Source organism: Sciurus carolinensis, chromosome 3 (assembly GCF_902686445.1).
Source record: "Sciurus carolinensis chromosome 3, mSciCar1.2, whole genome shotgun sequence".
In the NCBI taxonomy this organism is placed as follows: domain Eukaryota; kingdom Metazoa; phylum Chordata; class Mammalia; order Rodentia; family Sciuridae; genus Sciurus; species Sciurus carolinensis.
The window spans coordinates 37,782,335-37,794,463 of NC_062215.1; positions in this window are offsets into that span (position 1 = coordinate 37,782,335).

The window sequence follows — 12,129 nt, forward strand, 5'->3', positions numbered from 1 at the left end:
TAAGATAATGGAAATAATGTCTTGTAAATTGTTATGAGGATAATATGGGAGAATTAAATTTTCATATTTGGTCCAAATGAGGCAGTCACTAAATAGCACTTTTTATTTTGGTGTGCAGTCCCAGAGCACAGCACCATGTTTGGAAGGTAGTAATCACTCATTAATTGATTCTTTCTTAAAAATGTTTTTTAGTTGTAGGTGGACACAATACCTTCATTTTATTTATTTATATGTGGTGCTGAGGATCGAACCCAGTGCTGCACACGTTCTAGGCAAGTGTTCTACTGTCAGGGGCGGGTTCTGAGGGCCCCAGAGCGGCACCCTGGCCTGATTTCTCAGATGGCGCCTGGCAGCTTGCCAGACACGTCTGCACTCTTAAACAAGTTTCAGGAAGTAACTGATTGGCTGCTGTGTGTGAGGCGATCTTTGTAACTGCCTAGTGACTGACCCTTGATAGGCTGATATCTCAGATTGACTCTGATTGGCTTATGCTTGCTAACTGCCTAGTGACTGATCCTTGATAGGCTGATATCTCAGACTGACTCTGATTGGCTTATGCTTGCTATATAACCCAGACACTTCCTCTAATAAAGGTCTTTGGTCTTTTTGTTCCTGTGAAAAAGAAGTGTACGCGTTGTCATTGTCCCCGAGGGCGGTGGGCGATGATAAGTGGTGCCGAAATCCGGGAAACAAGTACACCGAGAAGAAACTAATCAGGTAAAATCAAGGTAAATTCTGGCCAGATTAAGGTTCGCGGATAGTTTGTAAGTGTTTGTTTGTGCTTTCGCTTTTGCATTAATAGATACAGTAAATTACTTTCTAGATAGTTTGGTGGTAGAAGATGGGTATGGAAATGTCACGAGTGCGTATGGAAGCTCCCTTAAAAGATTTGCTCCGAGCAAATGGAACCCCTCTTGAAACTAAAACAGCTCGGAACTTTTTATGCACAGTGGAAGATATTGCGCCATGGCTTTTAGACGAGGGATTACTGAATATCCCTCAATGGGAGCATCTAGGGGAGGATTTGAGAGCGACAGAGAGAGTACAACCATTACCTCTGGGAACCATAGCCATATGGATGTTAGTTAGAGGGTGTTTAGATACTCCTAAGCCCAAATGCAGAGAGGCCATAAAACAAGGGGAAGAGGTTTTGGAGGAAATAAAAGAGGAAAGGTCTAAAGCATCAGAAAGGGCGTCAATAAGATCAGAGGCAGACAGGGAAAATGAAACCAGTTGTGAGGATAACTCTGAAGAGGAAATGGAATTAGTGTGTAGGGCTAAAAATCTTGCTATTAAAGGCTCACCCAGATTACAGGTGACAGTCAAAAATAAAGCTCAAGGACTTACACCGTCCACTCCCCCACCGTATAATGGTGACTACGTGGGGAAACAAAAATGTTGTTGTAGCTGTTCTGAATCATTAGGATGGGACTTCCTACAATAAGGCACAATAGCCTTTCAGGTGTTTGAAGATCAAAATAAGAGATTCCATCAATTCTTAGATTTTAAATTAGTAAAACAATTAAAAGAGGCTGTCATGACCTATGGCCCCCAAGCAGCCTTTACTTTATCACTTGTAGAATCCATAGGGGGAGTGAATCTTACTCCTGATGATTGGGATAACGTGGCACGAGCCACGTTGTCAGGTGGACAATATCTGGTCTGGAAAACAGCGTGGCAGGATCATTCCAACGATACTGCACGCTGCAATGCTGCAGTAGGAAATCCTCAGTGGAATTTAGAGATGCTTATGGGAATGGGAGTATTCACAGCACAGGACAACAGACTCAAATTGGCTATAATCCTGCAGTGTACATGCAGGTTTCTGCAGCCGCTGTAAAAGCATGGAAAAGTATACAAGGGAGTGGGGACTTGCAAGATCAACTGTCAAAAGTTATTCAGGGATCAAACGAGCCATACGCTGATTTTGTAGCGAGGCTGATGCAAACATCAGGCTGCATCTTTGGGGATGTGGATCAAGCTATGCTCTTAGTAAAACAGTTAGCTTATGAACAGGCTAATAAATGGTGTAAGGACACCATTCGTCCCTGGAAAAATAAGGACCTAAGTACATATATCAAAGTGTGTAGAGATATCAATGAGACTGTGATTCAAGGAGAAGTTATGGCAGCAGCCATTGCACAAGGATACAAGGTCCTATAAAAAGAGGAGGGCCTCCAGGAACTTGTTTTTATTGTAAACAACCTGGACATTTCAAAAAGGACTGTCCACAATTAAGGGACCCTAATCGACCCCCTAGAAGACCTAAGCCTCAACGTTGTCCTAGATGTAGAAAAGGTAATCATTGGGCATCTGAATGTAGATCTATGATAGATATAGATGGAGCTCCTCTGCCCCCTCATGGACAGACAAAAAATGGGAGTTGGGGCCCATCTCCCCGGGGCCCCTCAAAGTGTATGGGGTGGTTCAACAAGTACACAGGACTCACCAACCATTGACAAGCCAAGGAGAGTCACAACAGGGAGCGCAGGATTGGACCTCTGTGCCACCGCCAGAGCAATACTAACTCCAGAAATGGGAGTCCAACCTATCCCTACAGACCTAAAAGGTCCTTTACCTCCTGATACTGTTGGAATTTTATTAGTTAGGAGCTCTAGTGCACTCAGGGGACTCATAGTTATCCCTGGAGTTATTGATTCTGATTTTACAGGAGAAATTAAAGTTTTTGCTCATTCTCCTCAAGGAATTATGTCCATATCACCTGGGGACCGCATAGCTCAGCTCTTGATTATTCCCAGCCTTCATAAAAATTTTCCATCAACCACAGCAACTAGGGGAACTGCAGGTTTGGGATCTTCTGGGGTTGATTTTGCTTATCTTACGATGGATTTAAAAAATAGGCCTATGCTCAAACTAATGATTAAAAATAAAGAGTTTTCGGGACTCCTAGATACAGGAACTGATACTAGCATTATTACCCTAAAAGATTGGCCAAAAGAATGGCCTCTACAAGTAGCGGAACAAACTTTAAGGGGATTGGGTGTAGCTACTAGCCCACAAAGGAGTAGTGCTGTATTAACTTGGAAAAATGAAGAGGGCCAACAGGGAACATTTCAACCTTATGTCTTAGACCACTTACCTGTTAATTTATGGGGCAGAGATATTCTCATACAAATGGATTTAGTACTCACTACAGAAGGCCATTATAGTCAAGAGACTCAAAATCTAATGTTAAAACAAGGTCATAAATGGGACAGAGGACTTGGCCACCACGGCCAAGGAATTACCCAGCCTATTGATGTTAAGGGCAATCAAGGCCGCCAAGGCCTGGGTTTTTCTTAGGGGCCACTGAACAAAAGTATATAAAAATAACTTGGAAATCTAATGCACCAGTGTGGGTCTCTCAGTGACCCCCTAACATTAGAAAAACTTAAGGCGGCCCAAGAACTGGTACTACAACAGTTAGATGCAAATCATATTAGACCTCTACTTCTCCTTGGAATACCCCTATTTTTATCATTAAAAAGAAATCAGGAAAATGGAGGCTCCTTCATGACTTAAGAGCTATTAATGCTACTACGCAAGCCATGGGACCGACTCAGTTAGGTCTTCCAGTCCTTACCGCTTTGCCAAAAGATTGGGCTATGATAATTATAGATATAAAAGACTGTTTTTTCTCTATTCCACTACATCCTTAGGATTGTGAGAGATTCGCTTTCACTCTCCCATCTCTAAATCACCAACAACCTGACCAACGATATGAATGGGTTGTTTTGTCACAAGGTATGGCCAATAGCCCCACTATGTGTCAAATTTATGTTGATCAGGCATTAAAGCCAATTTGACAAAAGTACTCCAAGCTTATTATCTATCATTATATGGATGATATATTACTATGCCATCCAGAAGAAGACATATTAAAGAATATCTATGCTAATTTAAATCATGGGGACTCGTTATAGCCCCTGAAAAAGTACAATTGGGTACAACACAAGAATTTTTGGGAGCCCAACTAAACAAATCAATAGTAAGGCCACTAAAAACTGTCATCAGGGTAGACCATTTGAAAACATTAAATGATTTTCAAAAACTGTTGGGGGATATAAATTGGATTCGTCCCTATCTCAGGCTCTCCACAGGAGAACTACTTCCTCTTTTTAATATCCTACAAGGGGACCCCCATCCTACGTCTCCCAGAGTGCTAATGCCTGAAGTGTGTCAAGTATTAAATTTAATACAAAAAAGATTAGATGAGGCCCAAGTAGATCGTATTGATACCTCTAAATCATTATAGTTCATTGTTATTCCTAACAAAAAATTACCTACTGGAGTCTTTTGGCAGGATGGTCCATTATTTTAGGTTCACTTGGCCTGCTCACCCAATAAAACACTTTTGTCTTACCCAGAGACAGTAGCTCAAATAATTTTAAAGGCACTCAAATCATCTATTACAGTATTTGGAATTCATCCAGCTACTATTATTGTTCTCTATGATAAGTCTCAACTTTCTTGGTTATATAATTCCATAGATTCCTGGACTATTGTTAAATGCTCCACTCAAGCTAATTTTGATACTCACTATCCTAAACATCCTTATATACAGTTTTGTCTCAACAATCCTGTAGTTTTCCCAAGACTCACCAAACAACAACCTCTCCCTAAGGCTCCTGTGATTTTCACTGATGGATCTAAAACAGGTACTGTAGCTATTTATTATCAGGGTAAAGTTCAGACGTTTCTTTTCCCTGGCTCTTCTGCTCAACAAGCTGAAATATTAGTTGTTCTTCAAGTTTTTAAGATGTTCCCTAATATTCCATTCAATGTCTACTCAGATAGCTTGTATGTAGTTCAAGCTCTCAATAATTTAGAATGTACAGGATTTATTGCCCCAAACTCTGCCATTTCTCATCCTTTACGGACTTTACAACAAATGATTTGGGATCTTTATGACCCTTTCTTTATTGAACATATCAGAGCTCATACTAATTTGCCTGGACCTTTAACTCTAGGAAATAGTCTAGCAGACATAGCAACTAAAGATCTCCACATCTTTTCTGCATTAGAGGCAGCTCAAAAATATCATCAAAAATTCCATGTTAGTTCTACCACTTTAAAACTAAAGTTTCCTATTACTAAAGCTGCACATACAATTGTCGAGTCCTGTGGTAACTGTGCAGTTCTCCATCATCCACCTTCTATAGGAGTTAATCCTAAAGGACTGTTACCTAATCATCTATGGCAAATGGATGTTACTCACATTTCTGAATTTGGTAACCTTAAAATATGTACATGTATCTGTAGACACATGTTCAGGAATCATCTTTGCGTCGCTACACAGCGGAGAAAAAGTCAAAGATGTCATTTCCCACTGTCTCCAGGCTTTCGCAGCCTGGGGACTTCCTAAACAACTTAAAACTGACAATGGCCCTTCTTATACTTCAACCTCTTTTAATCAATTCTTAGCTAAGTTTGATATTACATTAACCACAGGTATACGTTATAACCCACAAGGACAAAGTATTGTTGAACATGCACATCTCACCCTCAAAAACAGTCTTTATAAACAAAAAAGGGGGAATAGGGGAGACCTTCAGGTCCCTCAAAGACAAACTCTCTCTTTCTCTCTGTATTTTAAATTTTTTAACTCTAGGTAATAAAGGTTGCTCTGCAGCTGAGAGACGTGGTAATCACAAACTGTGTGATGAAGCGATGGTAAAATGGAAGGATGTTCTTACTGGACAATGGAAAGGCCCGGATCCGGTGCTTTACTGGAGCTGCGGCTCGGTTTGTGTGTTTCCACAGGACAAAACATCGCCTATCTGGGTTCCTGAGCGACTAACTCGACCAGTGCCAACGCTACCAACAAGTAACTCAGACCAACAAAATGAAGATGCTGAACATACTCCGGATGACCATGATGCTCGTAGCCTTTCCCCCCTTGAACTAACTTACAACCTCTTTTTAGTCTCTTAGGAGGAACAGTTCAACTATGTACCTTTCCACCTACCCCAGTTTGTGTGTTCCCTCCTTTTATGTTTTTGTTAACCAATTCTTCAAATTCTTCTTCTTCTGTTCTCAATTGTACCACAGACCTATGTTATCTATCTCAATGCTGGAATGCTTCAATGTTTTCACGGGCCGTCATAATGCATGTTCCTACTTTCCTACCTGTTCCAGTCTCTGTTACAGATGCAGAGTTGCCAGTATTGCTATCGAGAAATAGGAGAGATTTTGGCATCACAGCGGCCGTGGTTGCCACGGTAGCAGCGGCAGCAGCATTGACGATGACCATACAGACAGCAACAACAGTCAATCACTTGGCTGAAAATACAGCTACAGCCTTACAGACTCAAGAAGCTCTAAACAACCATTTAAAGGCAGGCATACTCCTTGTAAATCAAAGAGTGGACTTACTACAAGAACAAGTGGATATCTTGCAAGAACTTTTGGGACTGGGATGTGTTTATCCTTTAAGAGCAGTGTGTGTCACCCCTATTGCTTATAATAACCTTAGCTCTGTGGCTATGTTATCTAAAAATCTCTCTGTCTACCTTACTGGTAATTGGTCATCTACCTTTGATAATTTAACCAGTCAGTTACGAGCTGAAATACTCAGAGTCAGTGCCACCAGGGTTCAAGTTACATTGGTATCTGAGATGTTCTCTTTGTTATCTAAAGCCCTGGGATTGACAAAACAGTGGGCTGGAACAGTAGCTGTTCTGATTATTATCTGCTTAGGGATAGCCTATGTTATACACAGCCAAATCAGAGCTCGCCAAGATGCCCGACATCATCGATGGGCTATAGTACAGGCGTTGACAGCCATTGAAACAGGCACATCCCCCCAAGTATGGCTAGGCATGCTGGGCCAATAGTCAAAGACGGGTAAGATCCGTGGAAATGCATACCAACCTAAGACAGGGTTCTGACACCTGGAGGTCAGAATTCCAATGACGGGTAAGGATGTAATTTGCCATGGACAACCTAAGACAGGCATGGTCCCAAGTCATCTTTTCTTTATTTAAAGAATAAGGGGGAGATGTCAGGGGTGGGCTCTGAGGGCCCCAGAGCGGCACCCTGGCCTGATTTCTCAGATGGCGCCTGGCAGCTTGCCAGACACATCTGCACTCTTAAACAAGTTTCAGGAAGTAACTGTGATTGGCTGCTGTGTGTGAGGCGATCTTTGTAACTGCCTAGTGACTGACCCTTGATAGGCTGATATCTCAGACTGACTGATTGGCTTATGCTTGCTATATAACCCAGACACTTCCTCTAATAAAGGTCTTTGGTCTTTTTGTTCCTGTGAAAAAGAAGCGTACACGTTGTCATTGTCCCCGAGGGCGGTGGGCGATGATACTCTACCACTGAACCACAAACCCAGCCCCTCAATAATTGATTCCTGAATGAAAAGCTGACATTATATGCCTGACACCACACCTGGCTCTTTGTGTGTGTTGTATCACATTATTCTCACATGTACTTTGTGCAGAGGCACTATTATTATCTCCAATTTACACGGAAAGGCCCTGAGGCTTAGATTAGTTTAATGCAGGTCTAATAGCTAGAATGTAGGAGGACTAGGATTTGAACACCCTATGTATCTCAAAGTAGCTGACAAGATGAAAAAATAAATGGAAGTTTTCTAACCCAGAGTCAGGTGGTGGCATTGTGGAGCCAGGACTATTGTTCTTGGTCACTCTTCTCTCTACAGTCTTCTAGTCATCACTCTGAAAGAATTGAGGGTGAGATGGAGGCACCTGGCCATCAGGAGACCAACCCTCCCTCTTCAGCAGGTACTTGACAACTTCTCTTTGATGAACATGCAGGCTATGCATAATAATCATTGCTGATAAACCGAAATAACTAGTGAATTAACACATCTTAAACAAATTAGGGATTCTTGTTTTTAGTCAATTTGATGATACAGCATGCTAGATGATTTTCCCAAGACCAAGGGGTGGGTGGGGAAGCACTCTCAAAGCTACTGATTTCAAGTAGTTTTATATCAGGAACATTTGCTTTAGAGAGATCAAAGTCGAGATGTGAGGTGCTTCCGGCCTGACAGTCTAACTATTCATATCCAGGGGACTTACCTAAGGAGCTTAGAAGAGTGAAAAGAAATCCATTTTGCTCATTGTCCACATTATGCCCCATTTGGCTGATTTGATCCCCCACACTACACGGCAGGAGAGAAAGGAAGGAGCAACAATTCAGTTCATAGTTTTGACGTTCCTCCTTGACTGAGAAGGAAAAGGGAAGGGAAACTACTGATTTTGAAAGCTGCCAAGCAACCCAGAAGCCCACACCTGAAAGCCTGCAAGAGGAGTAAGTTCATTTGTTGTTGTTTTGTTTTTTTGTGGTGCTGGGGATTGAACCCAGAGCCTTGTGCATGCAAAGTAAGCAAGCACTCTACCAACTGAGCTGTATCTCCAGCCCCAGAGTAAGGTCATTTGAATTCAATTTGGTTTTGAAGTCCAGCGCTTCCATTTGCTGGCCATGTAATCTCGGTTTCCATGCAGTGTGTACAGCTCTCAGCAAGGTCCCTTGCATCTAGGAAGCACATTTCTAGCAAATGGTAATCATTTTTACTCTTCTAAAAGTAAATAATTGCAGAGGGATTTCAGTGCAGGAGTAAGACTGAGAATTAAAATAGGTGGTAGGACCAAAAGTGAAACTGGATTCAGAAGTGGCATGAGTGAAAAGAAGTTAAAGTTGAAACTGAGAGCAAGCTGTAGGAACTTATTGTGTTTCTTTTCTGATCATGTCATGGTATCCATTCTGCCTCCTATCCTGGAAACTCCATTCTGTCAAACATGTGCAAAGAGGTGTGCCAGCAAAGCAGAGCTTCATAGGGGTACTAACCTCAGGTTAACAAAAGGATAAGATAAAATAAAATAAGCATGTCCAGAGACCTATTTAAGAGTGTCACTTCATTGTAAACAAATTCAAGCAGAAAAATAGAATTGTTTGGCTGGTTTGATTTACAGAGAGAAAAGTGTATTAGTTTCCTATGGATGCCATAACAAATAACCATGAACTTAGTGGCTTAAAAAAATAAAATAAAAAAAAATTTATAGGTCTTTCCAGATCAGTTTAACTAGGCTGAAATCAAGGTGTCTCTAAAAGTGCTATAGGAGACTCCATTCCTACTTTCTTCCTGTTTCCATCGACTGCCAGCATTCCCTTGCTTGTGGTTGTATCACTTCCAACTTTGTCTCTGTGATCACATTGCCTGTTCCTGTCTTGTGTATATTAACTCTCCATCTCTCTTTTATGAGGACACTTATGACAGTATTTAGGATCCACCAAGTAATCCAGGATAATCCCCATTTCTCCATCTCAAGATCCTTAATCACATCTGCCAAGACCATCTTTCCTTATAAGGTAACATTTACCAGTGCATAGCAACACCAATAATGGGAGACCATTATTTGGTCTACTACAAGAAGATTGAAACAGTTCAATCAACATCCCCAAATGAAATGCCTGATTCTCAATTGTTTAATTTTTCAATTATAAAAACAAACAACCCAATCAATAAATGGGCTAAGGAACTGAACAGACACTTCACAGAAGATATATAATCGATCAACAAATATATGAAAAAATGTTCAACATCTCTAGCAATTAGAGAAATGCAAATAAAAACTACTCTAAGATTTCATCTCACTCTAATCAGAATGGCAATTATTAAGAATACAAGCAACAATAAATGTTGCTTGTATTCTTAATACAAGCATATATTGCTGGCAGAAATGCAAAATGGTGTAACCATTATGGAAAGCAGTATGGACATTCCTCAGAAAACTTGAAATGGAACCACCATATGACCCAGTTATCCCACTCCTTGATTTATACCTAAAGGACTTAAAATCAGTGGGCTGGGGTTGTGACTCAGTGGTAGAGCGCTTGCCTAGCATGTACGAGGCACTGGGTTCAATCCTCAGTATCACATAAAAATAAATAAATAAAACAAAGGTATCCATCCACAACTAAAACATAAAAAATAAATAAAATGAAATCAGCATACTACAGTGGCACAGTCACATCAATGTTTATAGCAGCTCAATTCACAATAGCTAAACTATAGAACCAACCTAGGTGCCCTTCAACAGTTGAATGAATAAGAAAATGTGATTTTATATATATATATAATATAATATATTCCATATAATATATAATATATAATATATTATATTCCATATAAATATATATGGAATATATATATGGAATATATATATAAATATATATATATATGTGGAATATTACTCAGTTTTAAGGAAGACTGAAATTATGGTATTTGCTGGTAAATGGATGGAGTTGGAGAATATCATGGTAAGCAAAATAAGCCAAACCCCCAAACCAAAGGTCAAATGTTTTCTCTGATAGGCAGATGCTAATTCACAATAAGGGGGGGAGGTGTAGGGCTAGGGAAGAATAGTTACTTTATATTAGGTAGAGGGGAGTGAAGGGAGGGGAGGGGTTTGGGGTAGGAAAGCTAGTAGAGTGAAACAGACATCATTACCTCATGTACATATATGACTGCATGACCTATATGATCCTACAATATGTACAATCAGAAAAATGAGAAATTAGACTCCATTTATGTATGATTTATCAAAGGTATAAATGCATTCTACTGTCATGTACAACTAATTAGAACAAATTTTTTAAAAATTGAAAAATGATTCATGCTTATTGTGAACCATTTTAAAAATTATAGTTGAAAGCACCCAGAAACCACTCTGGATGCAGGAACTCATGCAAGAGATTTTATTAAGTGGACAGGCAGAGGAGAGGAGAGGAGAGGAGAGGAGAGGAGAGGAGAGGAGAGGAGAGGAGAGGAGAGGAGGTGTCGGGGAGGCAGAATAATGGCGGCAGCAAAATAGCAGATCTGATACCAATAATAGTATAATTGAAAATAAAAAGGGAAAAAAGAGAAATTAAATGAAAAACTACCTATAATCCTTCAAGCCAGGGACAGTCGCCTCCTCATCTGTGTGCATTTAACTAGACTGGGTTTATGCCTATCAAAGAGGAAGAATAGGAGAAAGAGAAGTAAGTAGAATAAAATATCAAATTTGGAAAGTAATGAAGTAAGTTAATATTGCTCACAATGAATATGTACAGAGCAGCCTAATTTAAAATGAATGTAGAGCTTGGCAACAAAATTAACCAGGGCAGAAGGTGCTTGCTGATGTGTGGAACTGATGCTTATTCACTTAGAGGTTTTAATTCAACTTTGGCTGCTTACTTGAAAACCCCTGAATTTTCCCTATGGCAAGGACCTGATTCACTCCCTGAGGTCAGCCCCTGGCCTGCTAATCTGCCCTAACATAAGCTCTTCTTGAGTCCTTATCGGTCTTCCTCAGTGGGTCAACGTTATGACAACTGGGGGAGTCTGGCAGAGTTCCTGCTCCTCCCAGGCTGATATCACAGGGCAACAGCAACTGTGGCAGAAGGCAAACACTCAGACTGCAGCCAGATGTGGAACTGAAGCATCAGCAGGAAACAGAGGAGCATCAGGTAAAAAAAAAAAAAAAAAAAAAAAAAAATGGTTTTTAAAATCTCATTTATTTTAGGTGCAGTTTATGTCTGAGAGGATGAAGGGCTTAGTATAATAGTAACTAAGGAGAAACTTGTAAAGGAAAATGAATGAGAAATTCTAGGAAGTGTGGAAAGATATTCAAATGGATCTAGAATCTCAGAAAACTAACATTTCCTGGTTGTTATCAGCTTCCAAGTAACATCAATGAGACTGGAAGTTGTGAAATTAAAGAGTGTGCTGGTTCAAAATCAGTGAGACTTGGGCTATGGGTCCCAGCAGTGAAAGTTATGGGGAGAGAAATTGCAGCTGAAAATGAGGAAGCTATGTCTAACAGAGCTGTCAGAAAATAGAGTGAACTACTTTGAAACATAATGCATTTCTAGTCCTTGGAGGTATTCAAACAGCTGTTGGCTTGCATTTGTTGGGAGTTGGGAATGTTACTGAAGGAATTTAAGAATCAGATGGATAGTCAGACTGGAAGATCTTGAAAGCCCTTCCAACACTGTTGTGATTCTATGACACAAATAGAATGTTATGAGAAATTTCCCTAAGGAATCATAAAATACCACATTTGCAGGTGCTTATGGGAGAGTTCACAGATTAAAAAGCAGTTCCTCAAG